Here is an 11,256-nt window from a genome sequence, read left to right as displayed (position 1 = left end):
GGTTCGGGCTCTCGGGCGTGGTCAACTCAGTCAACAGATGGGTTCGGGTCAACTAGTCAGCTCATTGTTCGGGTCAAGCGGCTTGGTCAGCCGGTTAACTCGGTCAACCCGGTTGACTCGGTCAGCCGGTTAACTCGGTCAGCCGGTTAACTCGGTCAACTCAGACCCGGTCAACTCAGTCCGCGGTTCAACGCGAGAGTTTTGGGTAATAGTTAAAGCCATGGTTTCGTTATGTTATTTTTATAATTTTTATCTAACGTGACAAACGAGCTCGAACCGACTAACGATTTTGCATTTAGTGAGTTGATTATTCATATTTGGCATTTTGATAAATTTCGTATATATTATGTGTTGGGTTGTTGAATCTTGATAAAAGTAACGACAACTTGTGTTGTCGGGGGCATCCAAAAACAGAGGAAACTCTGCCCGTTTTTCGAGAAAATCCGTAAAACTAAAACAAGTTTTAATTATAAAACAAAACGAGCGTTGTTGAAAAACGACAATTATTGAATATAAAGCGACTTTTACAAATATAAAATTATGTTTGACGACACTTCACACCTTACGAAAACGATGAGTCAGAATTATTTACAACAAACGAATATAGTTACTATATTCTCGGATACAAAACAACACAACGATTCTATTTATAAACAAATATAGTTTTTATATTTATTTCAAACATCGCGTAACACGAATCCGCTTTATAAAATAAATATAGTTTTTATATTTATTTCAAATATAGCACAACATGAAGTTGTTTTACCAAAATAAATATGGTTTATATATTTGTTTCAAAGATCGTACTACACGAATACTATTATAAAAAAAAGAAAAATAATACATATAGTTATATATTTATTTTCAAACACAATAACTCGACGATTCTTTTGAAAAATAAATATAACTTGTATATTTATTTCAAAACGCCTAAACGGCACATTATAAAGCATACATTTCAACGTACGAGTTTGTTATATGCTACTTTCATATAAACGTTTGTTACATAAAGGTACGACTTCTCGAGACAACTAATACGATTATACTAGTATATTTATATACTTTTATATAAATATTCATATATTTTAAACCTCTCGAGAACTAAGTCTTTTCAAGACTCCTTAAATACCGGCGAATAAACGAACTAGGCAAGCGTAACTTCTTCGCTTCTTTCGATTCGGTAGAGCTCGGTAACACGCAGATTAGTTACCGCGTTAGTTAGAAACTTATTAAATATTCCATGTTAGGAATATTGTAGAATGCACGCTAGCGAGTCTCGTCTTGGAAACGACATCACGAAGTCGTAATTAGCCAGCTTCGCACAAGGAATATTCAGGTGAGTTCATAACCCCACTTTTTACGGTTTTACATTTTTTCTAAATGTTTTCAGGGTGGAAAGACATGCACTTTTGCAAAGCATACAAGAATTACATATTTTTAAACCATTTTACAAGCAAGTTTTAAACTGACACAAATGGTTTACGAAAAGCTTATGTTTTTATACCGGTTTTCCAAACAAGCGTATTTTTCGAAGTATGCATACACAAGAGTTCTAGTTTTCTAAACTACGGAAAAATACAAGATACAAATGTTACAATGTTTACAAATGGTATGATACAAAAACAAGAAGCACACTTGGTGAGAACGAGTACCAAGTGTGATGTGATATAAGAATACAAGAATTGGGAAATGATACAAGAAATGAGAAATGATATAAGAATTGAGGAATGATACGAGAAATCATGTCATGAATAGGGTAACATAAGCACCATTAATCGTGTACATACTAAGACCGCAGAACAAAAGGTTAGATCTAACGGGTGTAGGGCAGCCCCACTCTTGGTGACAACTAGAACCAAGTAGTGTTTTTGTGTCTCAGTCGTGAATCGACTACAGAAAAATGCCTATGGTTTGGTGACTTCCTATGTCGTGTCACCTGTTAATGGCCTTGCAACCCATTAACAACAAGATACATACAGAAGTACTTGATACACAAAGATACTTGATTTATACAAGAATACAGGATACACACAAGAATACTTGATTTTACGAACATAAAGCGTTACAAATACAAAGTATCCACACAACATGACAAGAAAATGATTTTAAATTCGTTTTCTCAACAATACTTCAAAAACCGGTTATTCAAAAAGATTTATTTCAAATCTTTTACAAACAAACTATGAACTCGCTCAACTTTATGTTGATTTTTCACATGTTTCTTTCTCAGGTTGCATTTCTAAGACAAGGCATGGTTGGAATAGGAGGACCATGAAGAGTCGAGTACTTAGTGGCGTTCATTTTCTAAAAGACTTAGATTGTTTTCTTCTGCTGTGCAATAAAGATACCAGTCCAGTCACGCCAGCTCTGATAATTTCGGGGTGTGACAGATTGGTATCAGAGCTATAGGTTACAGCGAATAGGGTTCTCTGTAGAGATACCTAGGCTCTAACTTCACTTTCCCCTGGGAACTTAGAATATTAAAACCTGAATACATACAGAACGCATAGTACTCGAATATGGTCTCCAACCGTTGCCGAAAAACAAACAGTCAAGATTTTGTTTTCAAACATACGTTATTATGGTGATTACACACGGTACACAAGATAGTAGCATACAGTACACAAAACTCTGAGAGTTTAGGAAACATGCATTTAAGACCTTCGGAAACTTATGTTAAAGTTCATTAAAGGTCATCACGTAGGAACTACAAATATTAATTCGGGCACACACAATTATACATGTCGTCTATGATGTATTAACTTCCCGAGCAGGCAGCCTACGCATAACGAAACGCTAGTGCACAAGTATACATGAAACTTAAGCTATACATCAACGGAGGTTGAAATACGTCACATACAACTTTCGAGGAAGCGGCAGTTTCGCACGCGGTCCTGCAAACGGCACGAGTCATGCTAAGGAAAAGACGTATGTCTCCGCATTCCCCCTACCTCAATAATGACGAATACGCTATGTTTGACATTCCACGGTAATGTCACCTAACAACTGGTCGTCACATGCAACCCCAGGTAAAGTCCTTAAATTTCTTTTATTGAAATTTCGACTTTCACACTTACTGAGTAGATTTTCGTATCTCTACTCCTCTTGATGGTCATTGTGTCACGATCATTTCTTTCAGTATAGCGAATATTCATTTGCTTCATTTCTTGAAAATTCATATGTTACGCATGCATCGTTTGTTACGCATGTGGTTTCGTTTCGAATAAAGCGTTTCATTGAAGTTCAAATATTGTTTCGCTAAATCTAATTGTTGATTTGTGATTCAAATGACCCGCATTATTGTAATTGTTGGCTTCGTCGTTATCAGGTCAACACATTTTCTTGAAATCCCTTTCTTTTCAAGTTACATACATGGTTTTCGTTGTGACCATGCCGAAAGTTTTCTTTTCAATACATGCAATTATTGTCGGCTTGCGCCGAAGTCAAATTCAGTTGTTTGAACTTGTTCATTTCACATATTCAATTCAAGACACCATATGATGAATTGAAAACATCATATTCGAATTCGTTTTAACAAGCGTTTCATTGTTCCGAGTCATAGTAGATTTGTTTGGTCTACGACTCCATTAAGTCGTTTGTTGATTTCGACACCTTGAGGTGACATTTTCACTAAATTGAAGCTTGCGCTAATCTCATGCACGGATTTAATTGTTTGTTTATTGATTTAGATTAAATCCGCTTCGATTTATTATCGCGCTTTCATTTGACTTCAAACACAGGTGATACTTGTTTGATCACCACTATTATTGAATCATTTTTTATCACTACGACACCTTGTGGCGTCGGTAGAACTTGCAGCTTGGGCTGATCATGATCGAGCGTTTCATGCAAAACTATTTGGTTTGGGCTTGTTGATTCTAAGCTTCTCCCAGCGAATGTTATTGTTTCTAACATTCATTTGCATATTGTAAACGTTATTTGGAATTCTTTTGTCGAAATTCCTCTTTTATTGAAACCCTGTTAACTTGATCACACTAATGCCTGTATTAGTATGCCTCGTTTCCTTTGACATTATTCGTAATTAATTACATATAACGTAACTCTAAGGATTTGACGTAGTCTAAATTTCGAGGACGAAATTTTATTAACAGGGGGAGAATGTGACAACCGGTAATTTACGCCCTTAATTACGAAATTAACTAGCGATTAACGCGATACTAAATAGTGTTTACGACGCTAATTAACTTAATTAGGCCTTTGGAGTGCCTAGGAACGTGTATCTGATTCTATAGTGCGCGTGTGACGATCTGCAGAGATGCTATTGGAAATTTAATGATGATACACTGAAAACGTACGAAATACTGACGACACTGACAAAAATGGATGTTACACGAATAATTGTATGTTTATGGCTTGTGGGCCCTGGGCCCAAGCACAAAACCCACAAGCCTAAACCTGCGCATATTATACTAGATCTATTTCTTAAGGATCTATACAAGATCTCACCAAAATCCCTTGAAAATCTTGACAAAATATTCATAAAATCTACAAAAGATTTTGTTTCAGTGGATATAGCACGTGACCTGAATGTAATATAAATACACATAAGATCTAAGATCACAAAATCTCTATATAAAGGGGGCTATATGTAGAGATCAAATACACACAAACCACAAAACCATTTGCCTGCTTTCCCCTCATCTCTCTTTTAACTTACACACACAGATACCACAAAACCCTTATCTCTTTTTTTTTTTATTATCTTCTTCAAACATATAATCAAACAACAATCCTCACCATCTCTTTCCCTCTCGATCTGCTAAGTCCAAACGGCCGGAACCGGTTAACCGACCGATTCTATTCCGGCGGCCCGTGTTTTCCAGTGAGGTCACAATACAACACCACCCCCCGGTTCTCTGTTCGGTATATCGGCCGACCACCACCACCACCGTTTGGTGGTGGTGCGATGACAAGACAGGAGAGAGAGATCGAAGAGGAGAGAGAGAAAATCGGTGAAGGTGAACGGCGGAACCAGAACCGCCGCTGATCGGCGGCGACACGGTGTTGGCAGCGACCTAACGGTCGGATTGTTTATCCGGCGGTGGCGTGATTGTTCAGCGGCAGCAGCACCGCCGCAGACAGTGGCAGCGACGGCAGAGATGATCGTCGACGGCGGCATACCCGCCGGAGTTAACAGCAGCGACGGTGGTGGCATGTTGTTCGAACCGGTAAGAGCCCTTCCTACAACTGTTTCTTTTGCTCAGATCGATGATAATGATGATGATTTTACGGTAAATGATGAAGTTTAGGTTCGGTTTATGTAAAGTTCAACAGGTCTCATGTTCAGGCTCGATTCGGAAGTGGGACGTCTCGGGTTCCAGCTCGGATTCTGATTTGGTTCAGTAGGTTCGGGCTCTCGGGCGTGGTCAACTCAGTCAACAGATGGGTTCGGCTCAACTGGTCAGCTCATTGTTCGGGTCAAGCGGCTTGGTCAGCCGGTTAACTCGGTCAACTCAGACCCGGTCAACTCAGTCCGTGGTTCAACGCGAGAGTTTTGGGTAATAGTTAAAGCGGTGGTTTCGTTATGTTATTTTTATAATTTTTATCTAACGTGACAAACGAGCTCGAACCGACTAACGATCTTGCATTTAGTGAGTTGATTATTCATATTTGGCATTTTGATAAATTTCGTATATATTATGTATTGGGTTGTTGAATCTTGATAAAAGTAACGACAACTTGCGTTGTCGGGGGCATCCAAAAACAGAGGAAACTCTGCCCGTTTTTCGAGAAAATCCGTAAAACTAAAACAAGTTTTAATTATAAAACAAAACGAGCTTTGTTGAAAAACGACAATTATTGAATATAAAGCGACTTTTACAAATATAAAATTATGTTCGACGACACTTCACACCTTACGAAAACGATGAGTCAGAAATTATTTACAACAAACGAATATAGTTACTATATTCTCGGATACCAAACAACACAATGATTCCATTTATAAACAAATATAGTTTTTATATTTATTTCAAACATCGCGTAACACGAATCCGCTTTATAAAAATAAATATAGTTTTTTTATTTATTTCAAATATAGCACAACATGAAGTTGTTTTACCAAAATAAATATGGTTTATATATTTGTTTCAAAGATCGTACTACACGAATACTATTATAAAAAAAAAAAGAAAAATAATAAATATAGTTATATATTTATTTTCAAACACAAAAACTCGACGATTCTTTTGAAAAATAAATATAACTTGTATATTTATTTCAAAACGCCTAAACAACACATTATAAAGCATACACTTCAACGTACGAGTTTGTTATATGCTACTTTCATATAAACGTTTGTTACATAAAGGTACGACTTCTCGAGACAACTAATACGATTATACTAGTATATTTATATACTTTTATATAAATATTCATATATTTTAAACCTCTCGAGAACTAAGTGTTTTCAAGACTCCTTAAATACCAGCAAATAAACGAACTAGGCAAGCGTAACTTCTTCGCTTCTTTCGATTCGGTAGAGCTCAGTAACACGTAGATTAGTTACCACGTTAGTTAGAAACTTATTAAATATTCCATGTTAGGAATATTGTAGAATGCACGCTAGCGAGTCTCGTCTTGGAAACGACATCACGAAGTCGTAATTAGCTAGCTTCGCACAAGGAATATTCAGGTGAGTTCATAACCCCACTTTTTACGGTTTTACATTTTTTCTAAATGTTTTCGGGGTGGAAAGACATGCACTTTTGCAAAGCATACAAGAATTACATATTTTTAAACCATTTTACAAGCAAGTTTTAAACTGACACAAATGGTTTACGAAAAGCTTATGTTTTTATACCGGTTTTCCAAACAAGCGCATTTTTCGAAGTATGCATACACACGAGTTCTAGTTTTCTAAACTATGGAAAAATACAAGATACAAATGGTATGATACAAAAACAAGAAGCACACTTGGTGAGAACGAGTACCAAGTGTGATGTGATATAAGAATACAAGAATTGGGAAATGATACAAGAAATGAGAAATGATACAAGAATTGAGGAATAATACGAGAAATCGTGTCACGAATAGGGTAACATAAGCACCATTAATCGTGTACATACTAAGACCGCAGAACAAAAGGTTAGATCTAACGGGTGTAGGGCAGCCCCACTCTTGGTGACAACTAGAACCAAGTAGTGTTTTTGTGTCTCAGTTGTGAATCGACTACAGAAAAATGCCTATGGTTTGGTGACTTCCTATGTCGTATCACCTGTTAATGGCCTTGCAACCCATTAACAACAAGATACATACAGAAGTACTTGATACACAAAGATACTTGATTTATACAAGAATACATGATACACACAAGAATACTTGATTTTACGAACATAAAGCGTTACAAATACAAAGTATCCACACAACATGACAAGAAAATGATTTTAAATTCGTTTTCTCAACAATACTTCAAAAACCGGTTATTCAAAAAGATTTATTTCAAATCTTTTACAAACAAACTATGAACTCGCTCAACTTTATGTTGATTTTTCGCATGTTTCTTTCTCACGTTGCATTTCTAAGACAAGGCATGGTTGGAATAGGAGGATGATGTGGAAAAAGTAGTTCAACTAAATAAACTAAATTACCCTAAATTAAGACTCAAGTAATAAAAATCTAGACTCTTTAACCTGACTAAACTACTCACCGGCAAGTGTACCGGTCGACTCTAGCACAGAAAAGTAAGTCCGGATGTCGAACCCACAAGGACTCTAATGAATTACGTTAACGACTAAACTTAGACTAGACACTGACACGACTAAACAAATATTGTGTTTGGGGGGGTTTTACTAAAATCCTACAATTATGATTAAATTGAAATTAACTAAAACACGAACGAAAACTAGGGTTTTGTTTCAGATGAGATTAAGGGCTACCTAGACTTGAATCCAGTTTAACTACGAATGGACTTCTAACGGTTTTATTGTCGTATGGAGCCGGGATCGTTAAATACTAAACCTTAAGGTATTTCAATGCTAAGACTTCCCGACCCTTCTCAGGAAGAAACCTAGGAAACCCTACAAGGCTGTTATGATTACCGACTGTTAGATTTCCTCTCAGTCCTCTAACGACTCTAAAAGTGCCCTAATATGACTATCTACCTCTCAGCGCGATAATCTAAGGCAATTCTAGGTTCTGACTTGGTTTACTAGACACAAATGCAATTAGGGAAATAAGATCGACTTCTCTCAAAACCTATCTTAGATATATATTACACTGCGACCTAATAACTAACTCGAGCCTCTCAGCGACAAGTTAAGTAGAACACTTGATTTTATTAAATTACCAAATATTACTTCTAAGGTTACTTACGCGTTTTCACCCTAAAGGATTAATGATCTATAACGTGATATAGACACTCACCTAAATCAAGAACCCTAATATAACCCTATTACGTGATAAAGACCGTCACCAAGGATCATATGAAGTAACAAGCAGTTATAAAACAATTGTCAAGTGTGCATAAGCACCAAATCAGAAAATCTAGAACAATTTACTTTCAGAAATCAATCCATAAGCGAACAATAATAACCGTTAAAAGATCCAAGCATAAATTAAACCTTCATCAAATCTAGGTAGTATCTAAGTTTAGCCAAGAAACATGTTGTTCAAATCAAACAAAACAAGTTCAAAACAAGAATTCATCATAAAGTATTGAAAACGCGAAAATAAGGAACACCGGGAGATAAAACCCGAAAGATCTTCACTCTCACGATCCAAGCTTCAACCGGATGATTCCCGTTAGCCAAAATACTCCGAAAAGCTCAAAATCTCCTCTGAAATTCGTCCTAGGGTTTCTTGGTTCGCAAATTAGGGTTTTCAGTTAAGTTTTTTGGTAATTAATCAGTCAAACCCTAAACCCAGAAGTCAAAATCATTCAGATAGGGACCCTCGCGTGACGCGAGGGTGGCTAGGCGTCACGTGGCGCATATAAACTCAATTTCTTGATTTTTTTAATTCTTTTCCGAATTCCAGCTTCTCCGACGCGCGTACGAATCCCGTTTTTCTTCCGAACTGCTTGTTTTTACTCGTTTTTCAACACTTTAAGCTACGGGACCTGAAATCAAAGCTTAACGTCAGCAGTATCATAGTTCTAACCTAAAACAGACTCAAAACGACTGAAAACTGACCAAAATATACACTATAAACATATGTACTTTTCAGTACATCAAACATCCCCACACTTACTCTTTTTTCGTCCTCGAAAAAGAATTATGCAACGGAATCAGAAACGAACAATTACTCGGGTCAAAAGTATAGGTACAATTAATTAAAACCAAAGCTTGTGTTACCTGCGATTGCGAATATACTTTATCCACTCTAAACCCGAATCCAATCCCAAACCCTTATCATGTGAATTTAATTTAAGTGCGGTCAATCCACCTAGGGTCTCACACTAGAATCAACAGTCCACCTACTCCCAACTCAAGATTATAGGACTAAAAGAACGATCATTTGACCAATTCCTAACCGTTTTATACCAAGATAAAGAGAATTTGAAATCAAATCTATATATTTTTTCATTTTTTTTCAGCTTGCTTTTTTTTTTCATGTTCATTTTCGTGAGACTAGACGATGCTTTCCCTAACCCAGCGGTATTCCGACTGTAGAGTCGCTATCCCCAATCACAGATTACATAGGTTTCGGTACTTTTATTCGGCAAGTCGATTTCACACATCCCAGAGGCATTCCGGCTGTAGAGTCGCTATCCCCAACCACAGATTACATAGGCCTGTGTTACTTTCATTTAGTTTCTAGCTCACTTTTATTTATATTTTTTTTTCTTTTTTTCAGCGAGATATGTTAAAAAACTCTAACTATCTTAGCTTATAACGGCATCCCTTATACTATTTTTGCCAGTTTTAGTTTCCCATATTTCCCAGGCGAGAACCCACTAGCAGACCGACAATTAAGGTATATTAACTCAAAGGGACTTAGAACCAAAACCCGGGCCTATCCACATATCCCAAACTAGACGCAAACTTGGTTTATTTAGATCTCATATTATAATTATTTGAACCCGAGCAAAAATTCATTTTTCTATCATTTTCCGCTTTATTTTGCAAACTTCTTGTTTCAAAAGACATTTTCTAATTTTTCAATTTTTTTTAATAAAGACTCAATATTTACATGTATCCCATCCCCACACTTAGAGATTTGCATTGTCCCTAATGCAAGAACGAAAACACGACTCGACACTACCTAAAACTACTAAAAACGAAACAAAAAAAAATAAAAATACAGAGAGAGAGTTGGAAAAAAAAACTTAGCTGGTTAGGACAAAAGTCAGTGCCAGCTGAGTAAGTCTTGAATCCAACTAACGATCGTATAGCATTTCCTTCGCGATCGTTGCCTAGTCTGCTTGGGTTTATCAATACAGCAGTTTCGAATTCACCCGAATGGAGATTGAGTACGGGTGGTGCAATCCAAACCTGCACAAACACAGCAAAACAAAACCCAAAGCAATACCAATTCTAAAAACAAACTGACTCAAAAACTACTACTTCTAAGCAATAAAGTTACTCACAAGCGAGAAATTACAGAAATCATACCTTGGATACGGATTTGGCAAGAAAAAGGAAGCCTTGAACTTTCGGTGCACGAATTTGTCCAAAAACGCGAGAATAGAGCACGAATTCGGGACTTAAGGGTTGGAGATGTGGAAAGGTCCAAGTTAAAATGATTTAAAACGGTTCGGCATGGCGTCGCGTGACGCGTAGTGTCCAGGGGAGGGCCTCGCCTTGCGCGGCGGGGTCGTTTTTAATTAATTTTGAACCTTTAGCCCTCGCGTGACGCGAAGGGCCTAGGCGTCGCGTGAGGGTCCATTTTTGGCAGAATGTTTCGTCTGATTTCAAGTTTCATGCCTTAGAAAAATTTTCACAAATTTCCCAACCCATCCAAAACCCTCAAAAATGTTTCTAAGTGTCTAAAACACTTACCTGGGACCTCTTTTTCCATGCTTTCTCCGTTCCGTATCGGCGATGAAACCTGCAAAATTCTCAACAACACAAAACAAACACCGAAAAAAAACTACGAAAAAGACTCAAAATCTACAAACTCTACAAGTATGCTATCAACTTTTCTAACACTCACGGAGGATCATATAGACGCAGCTCACATCCATACCAAACCTCACGGGCTGTAGCACCATCATACCTACTATTATCCGAATCTATCTGAACACCCGCATGCCTATCACAATCTCTCAAACCATCATCGGGCGGTTTAAACTTA

Source organism: Helianthus annuus, chromosome 3 (genome assembly GCF_002127325.2).
Source record: "Helianthus annuus cultivar XRQ/B chromosome 3, HanXRQr2.0-SUNRISE, whole genome shotgun sequence".
NCBI classification, from domain to species: Eukaryota; Viridiplantae; Streptophyta; class Magnoliopsida; order Asterales; family Asteraceae; genus Helianthus; species Helianthus annuus.
This window is presented reverse-complemented; position numbering follows the sequence as displayed.